Source organism: Callithrix jacchus, chromosome 19 (genome assembly GCF_049354715.1).
Source record: "Callithrix jacchus isolate 240 chromosome 19, calJac240_pri, whole genome shotgun sequence".
Lineage (NCBI taxonomy): Eukaryota > Metazoa > Chordata > Mammalia > Primates > Cebidae > Callithrix > Callithrix jacchus.
Genome location: NC_133520.1, coordinates 6,826,070 through 6,841,332, shown reverse-complemented (window position 1 = coordinate 6,841,332; position 15,263 = coordinate 6,826,070). Strand labels below are relative to the sequence as shown.

Here is a 15,263-nt window from a genome sequence, read left to right as displayed (position 1 = left end):
TTGCTATATTTACACAAGGAGAAAACTCTATTTGCGTTTGAAGACTTCAGCTCTCCTTCCCAAAGTGATACCACAGTGAGGAGAAAATGCGAGCAGAGGAGACATCGAAGTTTGCATCCAAACCCCAGTTCCAGCAGCTGAAACAGCGGGCTCTTCGGCAAATGACTTTGCCTCCTCATCTGTACCACAGTGATAAGAAAGTTCATCTGACAGAAGTATTTGAAAGAGCATCTGCTTTCACATCTGTCACATAGTAGGCATTCCAAGAAGGCTAGTGGCTCTTACCCATGCCTTTTTGAGATGATTTTCGTTTACAACCAAGTCAGAGAGAAGCCAGAAAGCTCATAAGCCTTGCATAGAGAAGACGCACCGAAGAGTTCTCACTCTCAGCCCTCACTGGTCGGTGCAGGAGCCATCTCAGGTGACAGGACTCACTTCCTCTGTCTACTTCCAAACCGTCTATGCCCAGCAATGTGCACACCTCTGTCCACACTGAGCTCACCAGAGTGCCTGGTTGGGGTCATGACTTGGCTGATTCAGCAGCATGGGCTGGAAAGGACTTTGACTAATCAGACACCTGGAATCCAATAAATTCCCCACCCTGTGTTTGTGACTGCTAAAAAGTCAAGTACAGATGATAGATAGGCAATTCATTCTGATGGTTAAGAGTGGTCCATTCACAGGACAAAAAGGGAGTCCACTAAAGAGACCCTGGGTGCTCAATACGAGGAGCAGAGTGAGCTCGTGTATGGGATGTGCGCTACGGATGTATATAACATGGTGAGTTACATTTTTAAAAAATCATAAAAAATGTACAGGTCTAGGACTGAAAGTTCTTATAGCTGCCTCACAAGAGTTGGGGTCCTTTCCCATTCTTTGCAATCTTAGATTGGCGCTCCTTCCCAGGGGCACATAGCGCACAGCACTTTGGTGGTGGGGACTGCTTTGTTGATGGGTCAAGGGGTGCATGGACCATGGGCAGAGTGCTGGACTCAGCCGAGTGGTTCTGGGTAGGTCTTGCCTTTTGTAGCCTCAGTTTTCTCTTTTGTCTACTGAGGTTATTATGAAAACTTATCTCTAGCCTTGGCTTAAGGAGATCATGTTCTTGATAGGACTTTGGAAATTTGAAATTTTAGTAAAAGAGTCAAGGAACAATTTGGTTCTATGTGCCACAGAAAAGAGGGCAAACAAAGGCACCCTGTGGTGCTGGTTATGAGCTTGCCTGCACATCCGCAGTGTTCTCCTCTCTGATCTGGAGCACAGTGTCTGTTTACACAGTTGAAAATCAAAGGTGGCCCTGGGCAGCCCTGGACCTTCTAAGGACACAAGTCGGAGCCTACCACCCAGCCACAAAACAAACATGGCCAGAGCCTACTCGATTTCCCCAGCCTCTGGGCTCTCCCTGTGTGGACAGCCACTCTACCTACCTCTAAGACCAATCTGGGCTTGGAAAAGGAAGCTCCCGAGCAGCTTCAGCCCTGATGGTGAACTCAGCGTCAAGCTTCTACAAGTCAGCCTGGAGAAACCAGGCCCCGAGAGGAACACTGGGATCCTACCTGGCTCACGAATTCCCCCACAGTAAAATGGGTTGAGCTAGTGCTGCAGCTTGTGTCAGGTCACCTCCCTTGCAGGTTCTGTTAAGACCATGAGTCTTCTGTGTGTGGACTCGTAATCCATGATCCAGTTTGAGTCCGTTGGCCTATGGCTTAGGCTTTGGTCCCCAAGCTTCTGTTTTGATATCTGTCTGCTCTTCTTTGTCCTCCCCTTGCCAACAATCCCATCCTCAAATCCAGTTTTCCTGGATTTCTAAATAGCACCTTCCCCCCTGTGGTAGTTCCCACTCATCCTCACCTTGCAGCCACACCCTTGAGCAGTTTGCTCCCACATTCACTCAGGGGTGACCCGTGTGACCACAGGAGCATGTGGCTGACTTGACAATGTGCATCCTCTGAGGTGAGGCCATGGAAGATGTTCCAGCTTCTGCCTTGTGGCCTTGGACCCATCCCCTGGGGGAAGCCAGCCACCTTGCCATCATCCCCAGCAGCCTTGTGGGAGGTTCCCTGGGGAGGAACGGGAACGGTCCACCAAGAGTCAGGAGCCACCTTGGAAGCATATCCCAGGGTCCAGGCAAGCCTTCATAAGTCTGGTCTGGCCGACATCTGATTGTGACCTCACGTGAGACCTTGGGCCAGAACTGCCAACAAAGCTGCTCCTGAATTCCCAATTCACAGTAACCAGGAGATAATAATTATTATGTTACTGAATTTAGGGGCTCCTTAATAAACAGGTAACAGAACTAAAGAGTAGATAACCAGTTTCCAGTTTCCTCAGGCAGTGCTCTACCTACCCAATGAACACCCCATTATATTGAGAGAGGACGATCCCCAAACCCTATCACCTGCCACCCGATCATGTGCTAGCAATGACTGTGCTAGTAATTGCTAATTCTATTCCATTCCCATTACTCTGTCTTGCTGTGAGTACAAAAGCCAGGCCTTTCTATGAGTTCGGAAATAACACTGTAGGCAAATCCAAACTAGCACTAAGAGGATATTCCAAAGGGTAAAGTTCCCAGGACACAGACAGCCTTATAGACTAGGTTTGCTCTAATTGTTAACCCTTTGAAGATACATTCTGTAGGTAAGAAGGCAAATGCCTTTTCCAAATAGGCCTGTGTCCATTTTACAGATGAGGAAACTGGGGCTTGTGCAGAGCCCCACTAGGCTAGGTGTATGTGAGGGCTCAGCACCCTGGCTGACCAGCCTGCTAGGGGGTCTCTGTCTTGCCCATGAGTCATGCTTTCAGCTTCCAGGGATGCAGTCTGGTATTGAGCCACATATGGCCTTTTTGCCTCAATACACTTGACCCAGTTCACTTTGGGGAAAGTGAAGTGAAACTGAATGATGTCATCTGGCCACTGCTCAACTGCAGACTGCCCTGTCCCTCCGGGTTGCACAGTTGCAGAGGGATTGTCACCTGATGCAGCTGGACCCCCTGAGACAGCAGGAAAGCCGGGAGTAAAGGCGAGCAAGGCAGAGGCACTGAAACCAGAGCCAGCACCAGTGCGTGCAGCCCTGACACAGGCCCCACCATTAGCTGCCAAACTGGAATAAATAAAGATGATAAATCATCTCCCCAGCCATCTTGTGAAAGGGCTTCAGAAGCGCAGTGTCATCATCCGTTCCCTTACTGGTGTTCTCACAGATACATTTCAAAATGTCAGCCTGAAATGGAAGCTCCAAGCCCCAAACATAACAGAAAAATGGATTTTGCAGCAAGACATTTTCTCATTTGGGCTCCTTCTCTGTCCCTTCTGCCAAAATGCTATCTCGAGCTGACTGAAATCTGTAGCTAAATAATAGCAAGGCAAGAAGTAAATCGAAGTAGAGAAATAACTAGATGCAGCCTGCTATTGCAAAAAGATGGCAAGCCACGGAAAAGGAAGATGACCCTCAAAATGGACATGGGGGAGCCTGCGAGGCCTGTGTGTGGCGGTGGCCGTCCTTGCGGGTAGAGGTCGGGGTAAGTGGTGGGAGAACTATGAGTATTTGCCAACCTGCCTCACCCCTGCTGCTAGAACCGGTTTTCCCTTCTCCCCCTGAGTTTGAATGAGAAACGTGATATGTCAAGTATATCCAAGAAACCTCAAGAAGAATATAAGACGCATCATTTTCGAGTTGAGTTGGAAGCTGCTTTGAGGACAACAAGGTCCTCAATATGGTGCTGGGCCTGAAGGCCATTCCACTCTGCAGGAAGAGAGCTTTGGGGACAGCTTCTCTGGTCGGACCCAGCACTGGTTGAGGTCCTGAAGCACTGCCCAGGGGTCAAATATACCTCGGCCACAATGTTGATTCATTGGCATTTTTGTTTTTTTTTTTGAGACGGAGTTTCGCTCTTGTTACCCAGGCTGGAGTGCAATGGCGCAATCTCGGCTCACCGCTACCTCCGCCTCCTGGGTTCAGGCAATTCTCCTGCCTCAGCCTCCCGAGTAGCTGGGATTACAGGCACGCGCCACAACGCCCAGCTAGTTTTTTTTTTTGTATTTTTAGTAGAGACGGGGTTTCACCATGTTGACCAGGATGGTCTCGATCTCTTGACCTCGTGATCCACCCGCCTCGGCCTCCCAACATTGGCATTTTTGAAAGAAACATGTCTTGTCTGTAAGAGAGGGCATCTGTGCTCTCTGGCATAATAAATAGTGTCAAGAGTAGCAGCTAACACCGCGCTAATGATGCAGGCAATGTTCTAAGTAAAGTACGATTATTATCTCCTTTAGTTCTCCCAACAAACAGAGGATGGAAGAATGACTGGTGTCCTCATTTACAGGCAAGGAAACTGAGGCGCCAAGAGTTTCAGTAACTGACCTAGATTCACCCGGCTAGTAATCAACAGAGTTGGTGTTGAGCCCAGCTCTTCCTCTGCAGTGCCTATGTTCTCTCTGTCAGACAGGATTTCCAGAAGCACAGGCTCACCAGAAATGTGGAGCTGCCTTCCAGGAAACTTCTGAGAGGCCACACAGGCCAACCCCGTTTGGAAAACAGTGAACTTGTCATTATCCCTGCAAAAGGAAGGGAGCAAAGCCAGGTGGCCCCCAAACCATTGAGAACCCCGTGGCATTGTCCTTTTGCTTGTGACTTGTTTTATTTTTTTTTAAAGCACAGATTTTTCCTTTCCTCAACTTTTTTTTTTGTCTCTGGCACCATGATAGGGAATTAGCCTGCTTTCTAGACCCATTGTGGGCAAGTGACCCAGAAACCCAGGATGCTAACATGAAAACTGAAATTTTATTGAAAGGCTTGCTGGTGAGGAATTGTGGGAAGACCTTGAGTTTGAGAAGCCAGTGGGCTTAGGTGTGGCTCCTGACTCTGCCACTTAGGCGCTACAACCATGTTCTTGGTGAAATACAGAAGAGTACCTGGGCTTAAACTCCTCGCCTGTGAAATGGGGATTAGGGTTGTGGTGTCAGGGACGCAATGAAACCACGTGTGTGGTTCTGGCTTTATGATGACTGCTTGATGAATAGAAGCAACTGCTCGGGTGTGAAATGAAGATTCTCCTTCTGTAGGGAAGTGTACTTTTTTTTTCCTTTCCCTTTCATTTTTAGAAGTAAGAATTTTGGTCGTGCACCACAATTTGCTTTCCTTCTGCCTATTTTCTGCAGAGGTGTGGGGAGGTCACACTGATTGATTCAAGAGGGCTTTGCCTGCATTGACCGCAGACTGGAATCATTCTGCCACAGACAGAATGTGGAGTGCTGGCTTTTCCCAACCCTGTGCTAGAGTGCTTTTTTTTTTTTTTTTTTTAACAATCTACCAGGCCCCTAAGCAGAGCAATTGACCCCTGTAGCCAATTGCCTGGGAGCTCTGATGAGGAGAGGAGAGCTCTAGTTATGTTCTCCCCACCCCCAGGTCCTGCAGACCTCACATCTCTCTACACAGCTGGGGTGGGAAATTTTGACACTAGACTCCAAAGAGCCTTCTGTGCTTTTCATAGCCCACATCCTGCTTCTCTGTAATTGGGTCTCCGGAAATGATTTCTGCAGACAGAGGGATTCTCTAAAATGTGCAGAATGAATGAGTGAATGATGAATGAATTATCCAATCTGGGATGAAAAATGGACTCAGGAGAGATAGATGCAAACTTTGTAAGTTCCACACAACTGAATTGGCCATTGATCCCTGGCCAATTAGATCCTGTCAGATTTCTGGACTGAATTAGAGCCACTATCCAACTTCACCTGCATATTCTGTGCAAAGCTATTCAAAAGGGAGAGTGGGGAATAGCACAGGGCAGGGATCTAGTCTAGATAGGCAGCTTTCCAGGGTACCTGGAGGAGCCAGGGTCTAACCAGGGAAAAAGAATTCACTCTAAATATTTAAAACAGAAAGAATTTAATTTGAGAACTTGATCACCCAGATTTGAAGCGGGAGAGGCAAAGGGAGGAGTCTGAGAGGCACATGGTTTTATTCAGCATTTAAAAGCCAGAACTGCCTGTATAGTCCCATCTGGGTCACATAGAAAGGCCTGGGAAGGAAGGAGCTTGACCTTTATTATGGTAGCAGCTGTGGCAAAGCCAGGCCAAGTTGGTTTTCCCTTGGACTACGGTGACCTAAGCTGGATAGAGGCTTCCTTGTGGATGTAGTAGGGTTGCAATGATCACAAACCAGGCTCAGAAGTGCAGCAGTGTCATCAACCATGCGGAAGTCCAGACCCAGAATCAACCCCTAGCACCTCACAAGTTCAGTGTCCTCCAGCACGCAGTAATGACTAGGTATTCTAAAAGCCAGATACGCATGGATCGCCCACATCAACCAACTTGCAGGCTTTGCCAGCCCTGAATCTTGACAAAAATGGGTGAACCGAAAAACCCATTCAGATTTCACAACTGCCATCCTGCAAGCCAAATCGTTAAGCAGAAATGCGCAGAGCTATTTTGATTAAATTGGCCAGAAAAAGCCAAGCTCTCATTTGCAAGGAAGCTTTGCTAATCCAGTGAACTGAGTATTCAGAATGTTATTCTCATTCAGCATCAGAGCTGCCTTCATGGTCAGGCACAGAAGTACTGCTTGACAAGCAGGCTTATCTCGGAGAAAACTCCAGGGAGGAAAGCAACCCAGAACCCATTCTGTCCTCTCTTCCAGGCTGCAGTTTGGGCAGGCTCCGTGTGTGCCCAGAGTGACCTGCCTCTCATTCCAGCCTCATCTCTGCATGTAACCACTCCTAATGATCACGCTAATAAAGCCTCAGGTGCAATCTAGATTCAAAGGGGAAAGCAATTTACATGTAAATAAACATGGACATCTTTGTATCTTACAGATTAATGAATGCCATGGGAAAAAAACATGTGACAATTATGAGCAGAAACAGTCCCAGAGAGCAAAAAAATGATTTGAGAAGGTTATGAAATACTTTCCCCTGACTTCTGCCAGGCCATCAATGAAGACAACTTGTGTAGCTATTACTTAATGTATCCTTCAAGCGCTGATAAATGAATCAAACAGCGCTTAGTCATCTGTCCTGAAGCTTAACAGCTGGAAGAGTCTTCCTGGCATCTACCTGCAACCTCCTTTTCAACAACTGAGATAGATTGTCTTGCTCTATTTATGGTGCATGGGACAGTATAGTAGATCATGGCTGTTCTCGATTTCTGAACACTTAGCCACATATCTGCCTTTTTGTGATAGTTGGCAAACCATCTGATATACAGAAAAGATGAGCTGTGGGGTAGTCATATTAGAATTTATCATTTTACTCATATTGTCACTACTTTAAAATCCACAATGCTCTGTAAGTAAATGAGTGGGATTTAAGCTAGTAAGGCTTTTGCAGAGGGAAGCCTCAGTACCTGTAACCAAGGTGTTCTCAGTATCTTTAATCAGGATTTCTAAGCTTTGATTTACCCCGAGGCTTCAGGAAAATGCTAGAAAGCTTCCTATGTCTGTCCACAGAAGCCAAAAGTGAACGAGGAGCTAGGACTTACCATACTCTCAACATCTAGGGAGTAATTGAGGAAATCTGTTAAGGGTCAGTCTTCCTGGAGCTTTCTGATGTTGGGTACCAAGGCTTGTTGCCCCATTTTCCTTAGGCAGAACAAAGTTTTGGAGATGGTATACTGTAGACCTAACCCTAATATCAGAAAGCTTTCATTTTCATTTTCCACGATATGAAAATTATAGCATCATCAACTCATTCAGAGATATCCATAGGCCAGGACTTTCATAAAAGAATACAATTGTGAATTTTAGCTCTGGAGTCTTTTCTCTGAAGTTCTGTGAAGTTGAAGCAATAGGTAGATGTGAACTGTTCTACTGAGCTGGTCTCTGGGTTATCTCAGGTGTCCAAGGATAGTCATTAGGGTAGACCCTTAAAGATGCATCCCTCACATCTGGCCATGTTGCTCATTTCATCAAGGGGTGGAGTCTATTTCCCCACCCTTTGAGTCTGTGCTGGCCTTGTGACTTGTTTGGCTGATAAAATGGGATAGAAGCAATTCAACGTTTATCCTTTTAGAACCCATCCTTGGTGCTCTTAGGAAGTCAGTCTAGACTACAGGAGGAAGGGAGGCCATGTGAAGGGAATTGAAATACTTAGTTAATGGCCAGCATCAACTATAGCTGCATGAATGAGGCCATCTTGGATGTTCTAGCCCCAGCCAAGTTCCCAGCTAACTACAGTGACATGAGTGCCCCAGACAGCGCCATACAGAGCAGCACTGCCCAGCTAAGCCGAGAAACCCACAGAATCAAGAGAAATAATACCTTATTATCATGTGAGGCCATGGAGTTTGGGGGTGGTTAATTATGCAGCCATAAATAGTCACATAGTCCGGATGCTTAGAGATGTAAAACATGCAGGATATGCCTTAGGCACAAGTGACAGAGGAAGGGCCCATCCACCTCAACTGACAAATGACCAGGGGACTAGAATTTTCTCAGAGACCCTTAACCAGATTGTCAGCAGGCATAACCCAGCAGCATTAGGAACGCATTCCACTGGCGCACCATCATCTTTTCCCTTTTGTCTTCTTTTAAAATATGAATGTAACCCACCTGGATGTAGCTAAAAGAAAACAATTAAAGGAGTCAACATTTCTGAAGGGAGCATTTTTTCTATGGGGCAGTGATCTAAACATGGGCTGAAGTTTTGGATATTAAGGATGATACTTGTCCTGATGTAAGGAGAGAGGAAGAAATATTTAAAAGGAAAAATTGGAAAAGAATAAAGAGAATGAGACTGGGAGAAAGTTTCGCCAAGTCTGTTATCTTTCTTTCTTTTTTTTTGAGACGGAGTTTCGCTGCTGTTACCCAGGCTGGAGTGCAATGGTGCGATCTCGGCTCACCGCAACCTCCGCTTCCTGGGTTCAGGAAATTCTCCTGCCTCAGTCTCCCAAGTAGCTGGGATTATAGGTGTGTGCCACCATGCCCAGCTTATTATTATTATTTTTTTTGTATTTTTAGTAGAGACGGGGTTTCACCATGTTGACCAGGATGGTCTCGATCTCATGACCTCGTGATCCACCCGCCTCGGCCTCCCAAAGTGCTGGGATTACAGGCTTGAGCCACCGTGCCCGGCCAAGTCTGCTATCTTTCTAACCCAAACCATGACAGTGTGATAAAGAGCATCTTCCAGCATTCTGAGAGTGGCAGTTACAGAAATCATGAGACCTGGTGCCCAGCGATGATAACGTGCACAGGGTGAAGCCAGGGCTGTTATCTGGCAGGCTGGGTGGGTGGAAAGGGAAGAAGATGAGACCAGGGATTGACATGATCCAGTGTTCACTTCTAGCCCACAGCCAGGTGTGATCTTTCGAAGATGGGAATATAACCAATCTGGCCACGTCTGAATTGTTCTAAAATGTATTTTTAAAGAAAAGTGGCCAAGATAAAGGATGTAAAGACCTATGGAAATAAATAGTTGCTATGAAAACACCATTTCTCAAAGGGTACCCTGTGAAACACTAGTTCTACAAGCAACTTCCTCCTAAACACAGCCTACAGTCCAGTAAATTTGGGAAAACCTCTCGAACGCACACTGTCACCCCCTTGCAGAATATCACACATCAGCATATCAAGGGCTCTGAGCTGATCTAGAGCAAGGAAGTCTTCTCAGCTTCATTAAACCCATGATTTCACAGACGTTTTGTTGATTATGAGAGTTACTGCCCCCTTACCGGCCATGAACTATGAAGCGGAAAGGAAAAATTCCTTTTATATGGAAGAAAATGTCATTTTAAAATCCCCAGTCCTGAAAAGAATTAGTCTTCAATAATTGTTCTCAGGTCTATCTCTCTGCAAGACATCCAAAAGTGGCCAGCCCATCTATCCACCTACATGGGTCATTCAGGCAAGACTAGGAGATTAATAAAAAAGATGGTGTAAATTCAGCATCCTGGTCTAGATGGAATCCCCCCAGTCATCTCTATTAGGGACTCATATCTAGAGATATAAATGTCACACTGGGATTATTTCCTCTGTTCTGCTCAGTAGTCCTGAAGATAAGGAAACATTCTGCCTGATGTAATAAGCCATCAAAATACATTTATAACAAATCCCAGGTACACCAAAGTTATCTGTGCTGCCGACAATGGGCTTTCTTCCCACCTGTCTCTTTCATTATGTGCCCAACAAAGGAGGTTGGCTATTACTCTTGCCCTGCCAAAAGATAGCACTTCGGCCCTTGGAGTGCTCACAATTGTACTCAGCCCATTTAATTACTTCCAGTACGCACACGCTTTGTTCACAGAGCCAGAATCAGCAGGGGCTTCCTTGGGTCACAGGAAAGAGAGTTAATTGAGACTTCTTTATAAGGATCTATGCACACATCAAAGGGACAGCAGCAGTGGCTATTTTCTTCCTTGCGTACGAGGTCTAGGAATCAAAACCCAGTCTACACAAGAGCCTCCAGAAGAGCTGACAAGGCAAAAACCAAACAAACAACAACACAGAAGTGAGAGTGAAACAAGTTGCTGCTCATTGTTTCCATGTTGAGAAAAAAACTAAAAATCCCTCCAGACCTAGATGTACGGCCTCCTCGTGCCTTCCAACCCCCAACTGCCCTCTCCAGCTCCTGCCTTGCACCCCAACCCATCCCTCAGTACTACTCTCAAAAAACCACAAATAAACACACAAAAGCCCCGACTTCCCTCATGTTAGAATATTAACTGCTGGGCATGATGGCTCATGCCTGCGTATAATCCCAGTACTTTGAGAGGCAGAGGCAGGAGGATTCCTTAAGCCCAAAAGTTTGAGACCAGCCTGGGCAACATAGTGAGACCTCAGCTCTACAAACAAATTTTTTAAATAGCCAGGCGTGGTGATGTATGCCTGTGGTCCCAGCTAACTCAGGCGGCTGAAGCAGGAGGATCACTTGAACCCGGGAGGGTGAGGCTGCAGTGAGTAATGACTGTGCTACTGTGCTAAGCCTGGTGACACAGTGAGTCCGTCTCAAAAACAAAAAATGTTAACTGTTGTAGTGAAAGTTGTCCTATCTGTGCTCTGCAGAAGAGTATCTTTGGGCTCCACAGCTGATCCTTGACTTTCAACCTGCTTGCAAGAGGCCTCACCAGGAGCTCAGCTCTTCACACCCCAGTGGTACCTGCACTGCTACTTTGTGGTAGCCCCACCTACTAGACACACATATACAAAGGGAACCCTCAAGGCTCCTTGTACCTCTAAACATTGTAACTAAAGGAAGTCCTAGTTGTAAACTCGGTACTTCAGGACTTGTCTTCAAAGTCTCTGAAAACGCCCTGTGTCTCTCCTATGTCGTGGAGGGGCTGTCACCACAGACTCAGATAAACTATTTAAGGTGAATCATTTGGGCTCCATTCATCTTTGAGCTTTTGAGCTCCATCCAGGACACTTGGGTGGTAGCTGAGCCAATGTGACCAGAGGAAGGGTGAGGAGGAGGATAAGGGGGTTGAATCTGGGCATGGTTTCCTTGCTATTCAAGCACAGACAGTTTAAAAAATAGATGAGCTCCGGGAGGTCGCAGCCATTTAATCCAAATTTATTTTTTAGTTAAAATTTCTTTCTTATACATTCTTACGTTGCTTTTTTTATTGTAAGTTGCAATGAGAAAAGATCTAATAGTTCAGAGATCTGGATGAACATACAATAAAGTTCAGAGCGTGTCCAAATTGTATCTGACGGCCTAATTAGGACAGCACAGGACTGGGTTGGGGTTGTCTCAAGAGGAACAGAGCATTAGACACTCATTGCTACAAATACTATTTTTCTTCAGTGATAGCCATTCGCCCACTTCATGTCAGGCCAGGGAATTAGAGCAAAAGGAATTCTGGCAATTCCAGAAAGCCTTTCTCCCAATTAGTAGAGCAAATTGTGCTGGGTACTTGGACATTGCTCCCCAAGTCTAGGGGATTACAGGGCCAGGGACTGAGGCCTGGATGTGAGTAGTCACTCCTCTGCCTCCCCACCATTCGGGGCCCCTCCCTGTACCTTTATGGACTCATGAAGGCTCTAGCTGCCATGCCTCAGCAGACCATGCTGTGGACCCCTCAGGGATCCCATAGCTGGGGAAAGATCACATGTGGAAGGAGGAAGAGTCTAAGAAAAAATGGGTGTGATGCAAATTTATTCATTCGAAAAATATAGGAATCTCCATAGTGTGCAAGGCACTGTATCAGGTATCATAAGAGATACAGAATGATTACAAAGTTGCTGCCCAGAGGAGCTTACGATCTGTTGGAAGTATCTTAATACCAGTAGGAGGGATGGTGTTAAGCCATATACATTAGTAAGCACAACTGCATTATGTGGTAGGAAGAAAGGACGAACTTGTTCCGTGCAAACCTAGGTTTGGGTCCTAGGCTAACCTTGATGAGCTGTGTCTCTGCAGGAGAGTTTCCCAAACTTTTTCAACCTTGGTTTCCCCTAAATAGAAATTAAGAGGAAAAAAACTCATTTTTTCCCCAGATTTTGCTGCGTATTAAATGAGGAAAGATTTGGAAAGCACCTTGTCCCTGCCCTGACACATCAGGTAGTTTCCCGCTATTGATATTGGGCCCTATGCACTACGCAGTGTCTCTCTGAAATCATTTATGGTCCTTGAAAGGGAAAAAAAAAAACACCCCGTTCTGTGTTCATGGCCCAAGGATCTGTTAAACTAGGTATGGAAGTTAAAAAACAAAGTAACCTAAATTACTTATTTAACGTTTATTACACATTTAATATATGCAAGATTCTCTGTTAAGTGTTTTTGGATATGACCTCTTCTCATCTTTACACCATGTAAGGAGGGCACTTTAAAAAATCCTCAGTTGAGGTACCTGAAGAACAGAGGGGTTAACTAACTCCTGTAAGTTCACACTCGACCCAAACAAGCATGCTTTTGACCCAGGAGCCTGTGCTATCTACTTGCTGCCTACTTGTTTCTCTGAGCTCTCGACCGCAGAAGGATCTAGCTGGACAGCAATAGGTCTCAGAAGTCTGCCCCCACCAGCACCGGGGCTGGCCTCACTCAGACAGTCCAGGGGATGTCAACAGCACTGAAAGTTTCAGAGGGATGCTCTGGCGGCCTGGCATTGTTGCTACAGTGAAAAGCTGTGACTAGCTATAACGTGTCATTTTATGCGTATAAGACGTTGCCCTGCCTCCTGTTTCCTCTGCACCATGAGATGAGCTTTTCAGGCTAGGTTTGGTGGCTCATGCCGGTAATCCCATCACTTTGGGAGGCTGAGGAAGGTGAATTGCTTGAGCCTAGGAGTTTGAGACCAGCCTGGGCAACATGGCAAAACCCCCTCTCTACAATAAAGACAAAACAATATTTAATAAATAAAGAGAGCTGCTTTTCAGAAACCATGTCTTCATAGAAATATTCCAAATGCTTTCAACAGGCCCATTGAGTGGCAGTCTTAATTCTCTTCTTCATAAACTCAGAGTTTTTCATTTGAGTTTGGTTCTTTCTGTGGGCAGACCATGTTGCTGGTCCCATTGTTTTGGTTGATGGTTCAATTATTTCCTGAATCAACTCTGGCCCATTTTTTTCAGCTGCTTTATGGTCATGGAACTTTGGTCATACACTGGTAAATGTGCTCCTTTCTCCCTGGCAGGGCAGGCTCGCATATGAAATGACAGCATAACCTCACACCCTAGTGCAGGGGAGAACGTCAAACACCATGCTGCCGTCTTCACAAACACAGGGAAACACCTATAAGTTTATTTATTTGTTTTATCTATTCTAAACATTCTTCTAACTTAGGAGTCAGCAAACCATGGTCTTTGGACCAAATCCAGCCTGCACTCTGCTTTCATAAATAAAGTTTTATTGGAACACAGCCATGCTCACTTTTTAAAAATGTCTTACCTCTGGTTGCCTTCATGATACAATGGCAGAGATGAATAATCGTAACGGAGAACAAATGGTCCAAGAAGCCTAGAATATTTACTATCCGACTCTTCACAGAAAAAGATTGCCAACTCCTGCTCTAACTGATTTCCTTCTCTATTTCCATTGTTTGGACTGTTGCAATTTCCAGACTTGAGATTTCTTATGTGATCATCTAATACTTCATAATGCTTCGGTGACATCCGTTGTCTCCATAACTGAATTCAGCATACAAGGCCTTTCATAACTCGGCTCCTATCCAGATTTCTATCCTCTTCTCCTGTCCATTTTCCATCCGCCACACACATACCCTTGCGATAGAAACACAAGTTTGTCCATGTGTAAATAGCCCAGGTTCTTGTATCCTCTGGTACATTATAGGCTATGTTCTCCGCCTGGAGTCTACTTCCTTCATGGTAGGTAATCAGCCACTCTTTCTCTAAGATCTAATCACTGTCTCATCTAGCCTTCATAATTTGTCACTTTTCTTCTCCACTGTGTTTGAATAATTTGTTTGCACATTTTTCCCATCTCATAAAATGGTGTATTTTCTGATGATTTTTATATTCAATGTGTCTGACACAGGTTTTGGTACATGGTAGATACTCTGTAGATGTTTATTTCACAAGTGAATGGGCCAGTAGAGAAATGCATGCCTTGCATACATTGGTGCTTCCATTAGTAAAGCACATGCTCTCCCTGGGAGGACCCTCCCTATCTCCCACTCTCATTAACATTACCTGCCAAGAGTCCTTTCGATGTGGGGCAAACATGGGCTTAGCAATAAACATGAAACTGATGAACTGTTAGTGCTGCTCACCAGCCCAGGCATCACCAGCTGAGGCATGTAACTTCTACCCACTGGCCTGATCCACGAAGGTGGCAGAAGAATTTCTTTTTCCTGAAAGATTGTGAGCATTAGTCCCTATATCAGAAGACATTGTAAAAATAAGGGAGACTATATTGGAATATCTAAGGGAGAAGCCATGCCCAGGACTGCCTGGATGTCAGAGGTGGGTGAGAGTGCACCTGTGTACACTTGGTAAAGTCAAGGCAGTCTGCTGACAGGAGGGTTATCTTCGGGCCACGTGACTCAAGGAACCTGCACAAAGCAGAGCCAGCCTTTGGAGAAGGTCCATGTGGTGAAGGGGGAGGGAGTAAACGAGGACTTGGAGGTATCTTTGGGCTCAGTCATTGGTTTGGTGTTCAGCAGCAATTTTAGCCCAAACTTCAAGTCATAGGCAAAGCAGGAAGAGCCTGGATTTCCTAGGACTAAATCATGGGTAAAGAGGAAGAGAAGAAAAATTCATGGGAAAAAAAGGGAGAAACAAGAAGAGAACAAAGCAGTCAGGGTGGAGAAATAAAAATAAAGGCAAGGGATGAGATCATGTGAGCAGAGGCAGTAAACTATGACCACT

General features: G+C 45.6%; 1 long non-coding RNA gene across 1 annotated transcript; it reads left to right on the top strand.

Annotated features, from left to right (window-relative positions):
* Positions 1-615: 615 nt before the first annotated feature.
* Positions 616-8,680, top strand: LOC144580310 (uncharacterized). The gene is made up of 2 exons (XR_013529597.1): positions 616-780; positions 6,817-8,680. It is a non-coding gene; the product is annotated as an uncharacterized LOC144580310 (long non-coding RNA).
* Positions 8,681-15,263: the final 6,583 nt, after the last annotated feature.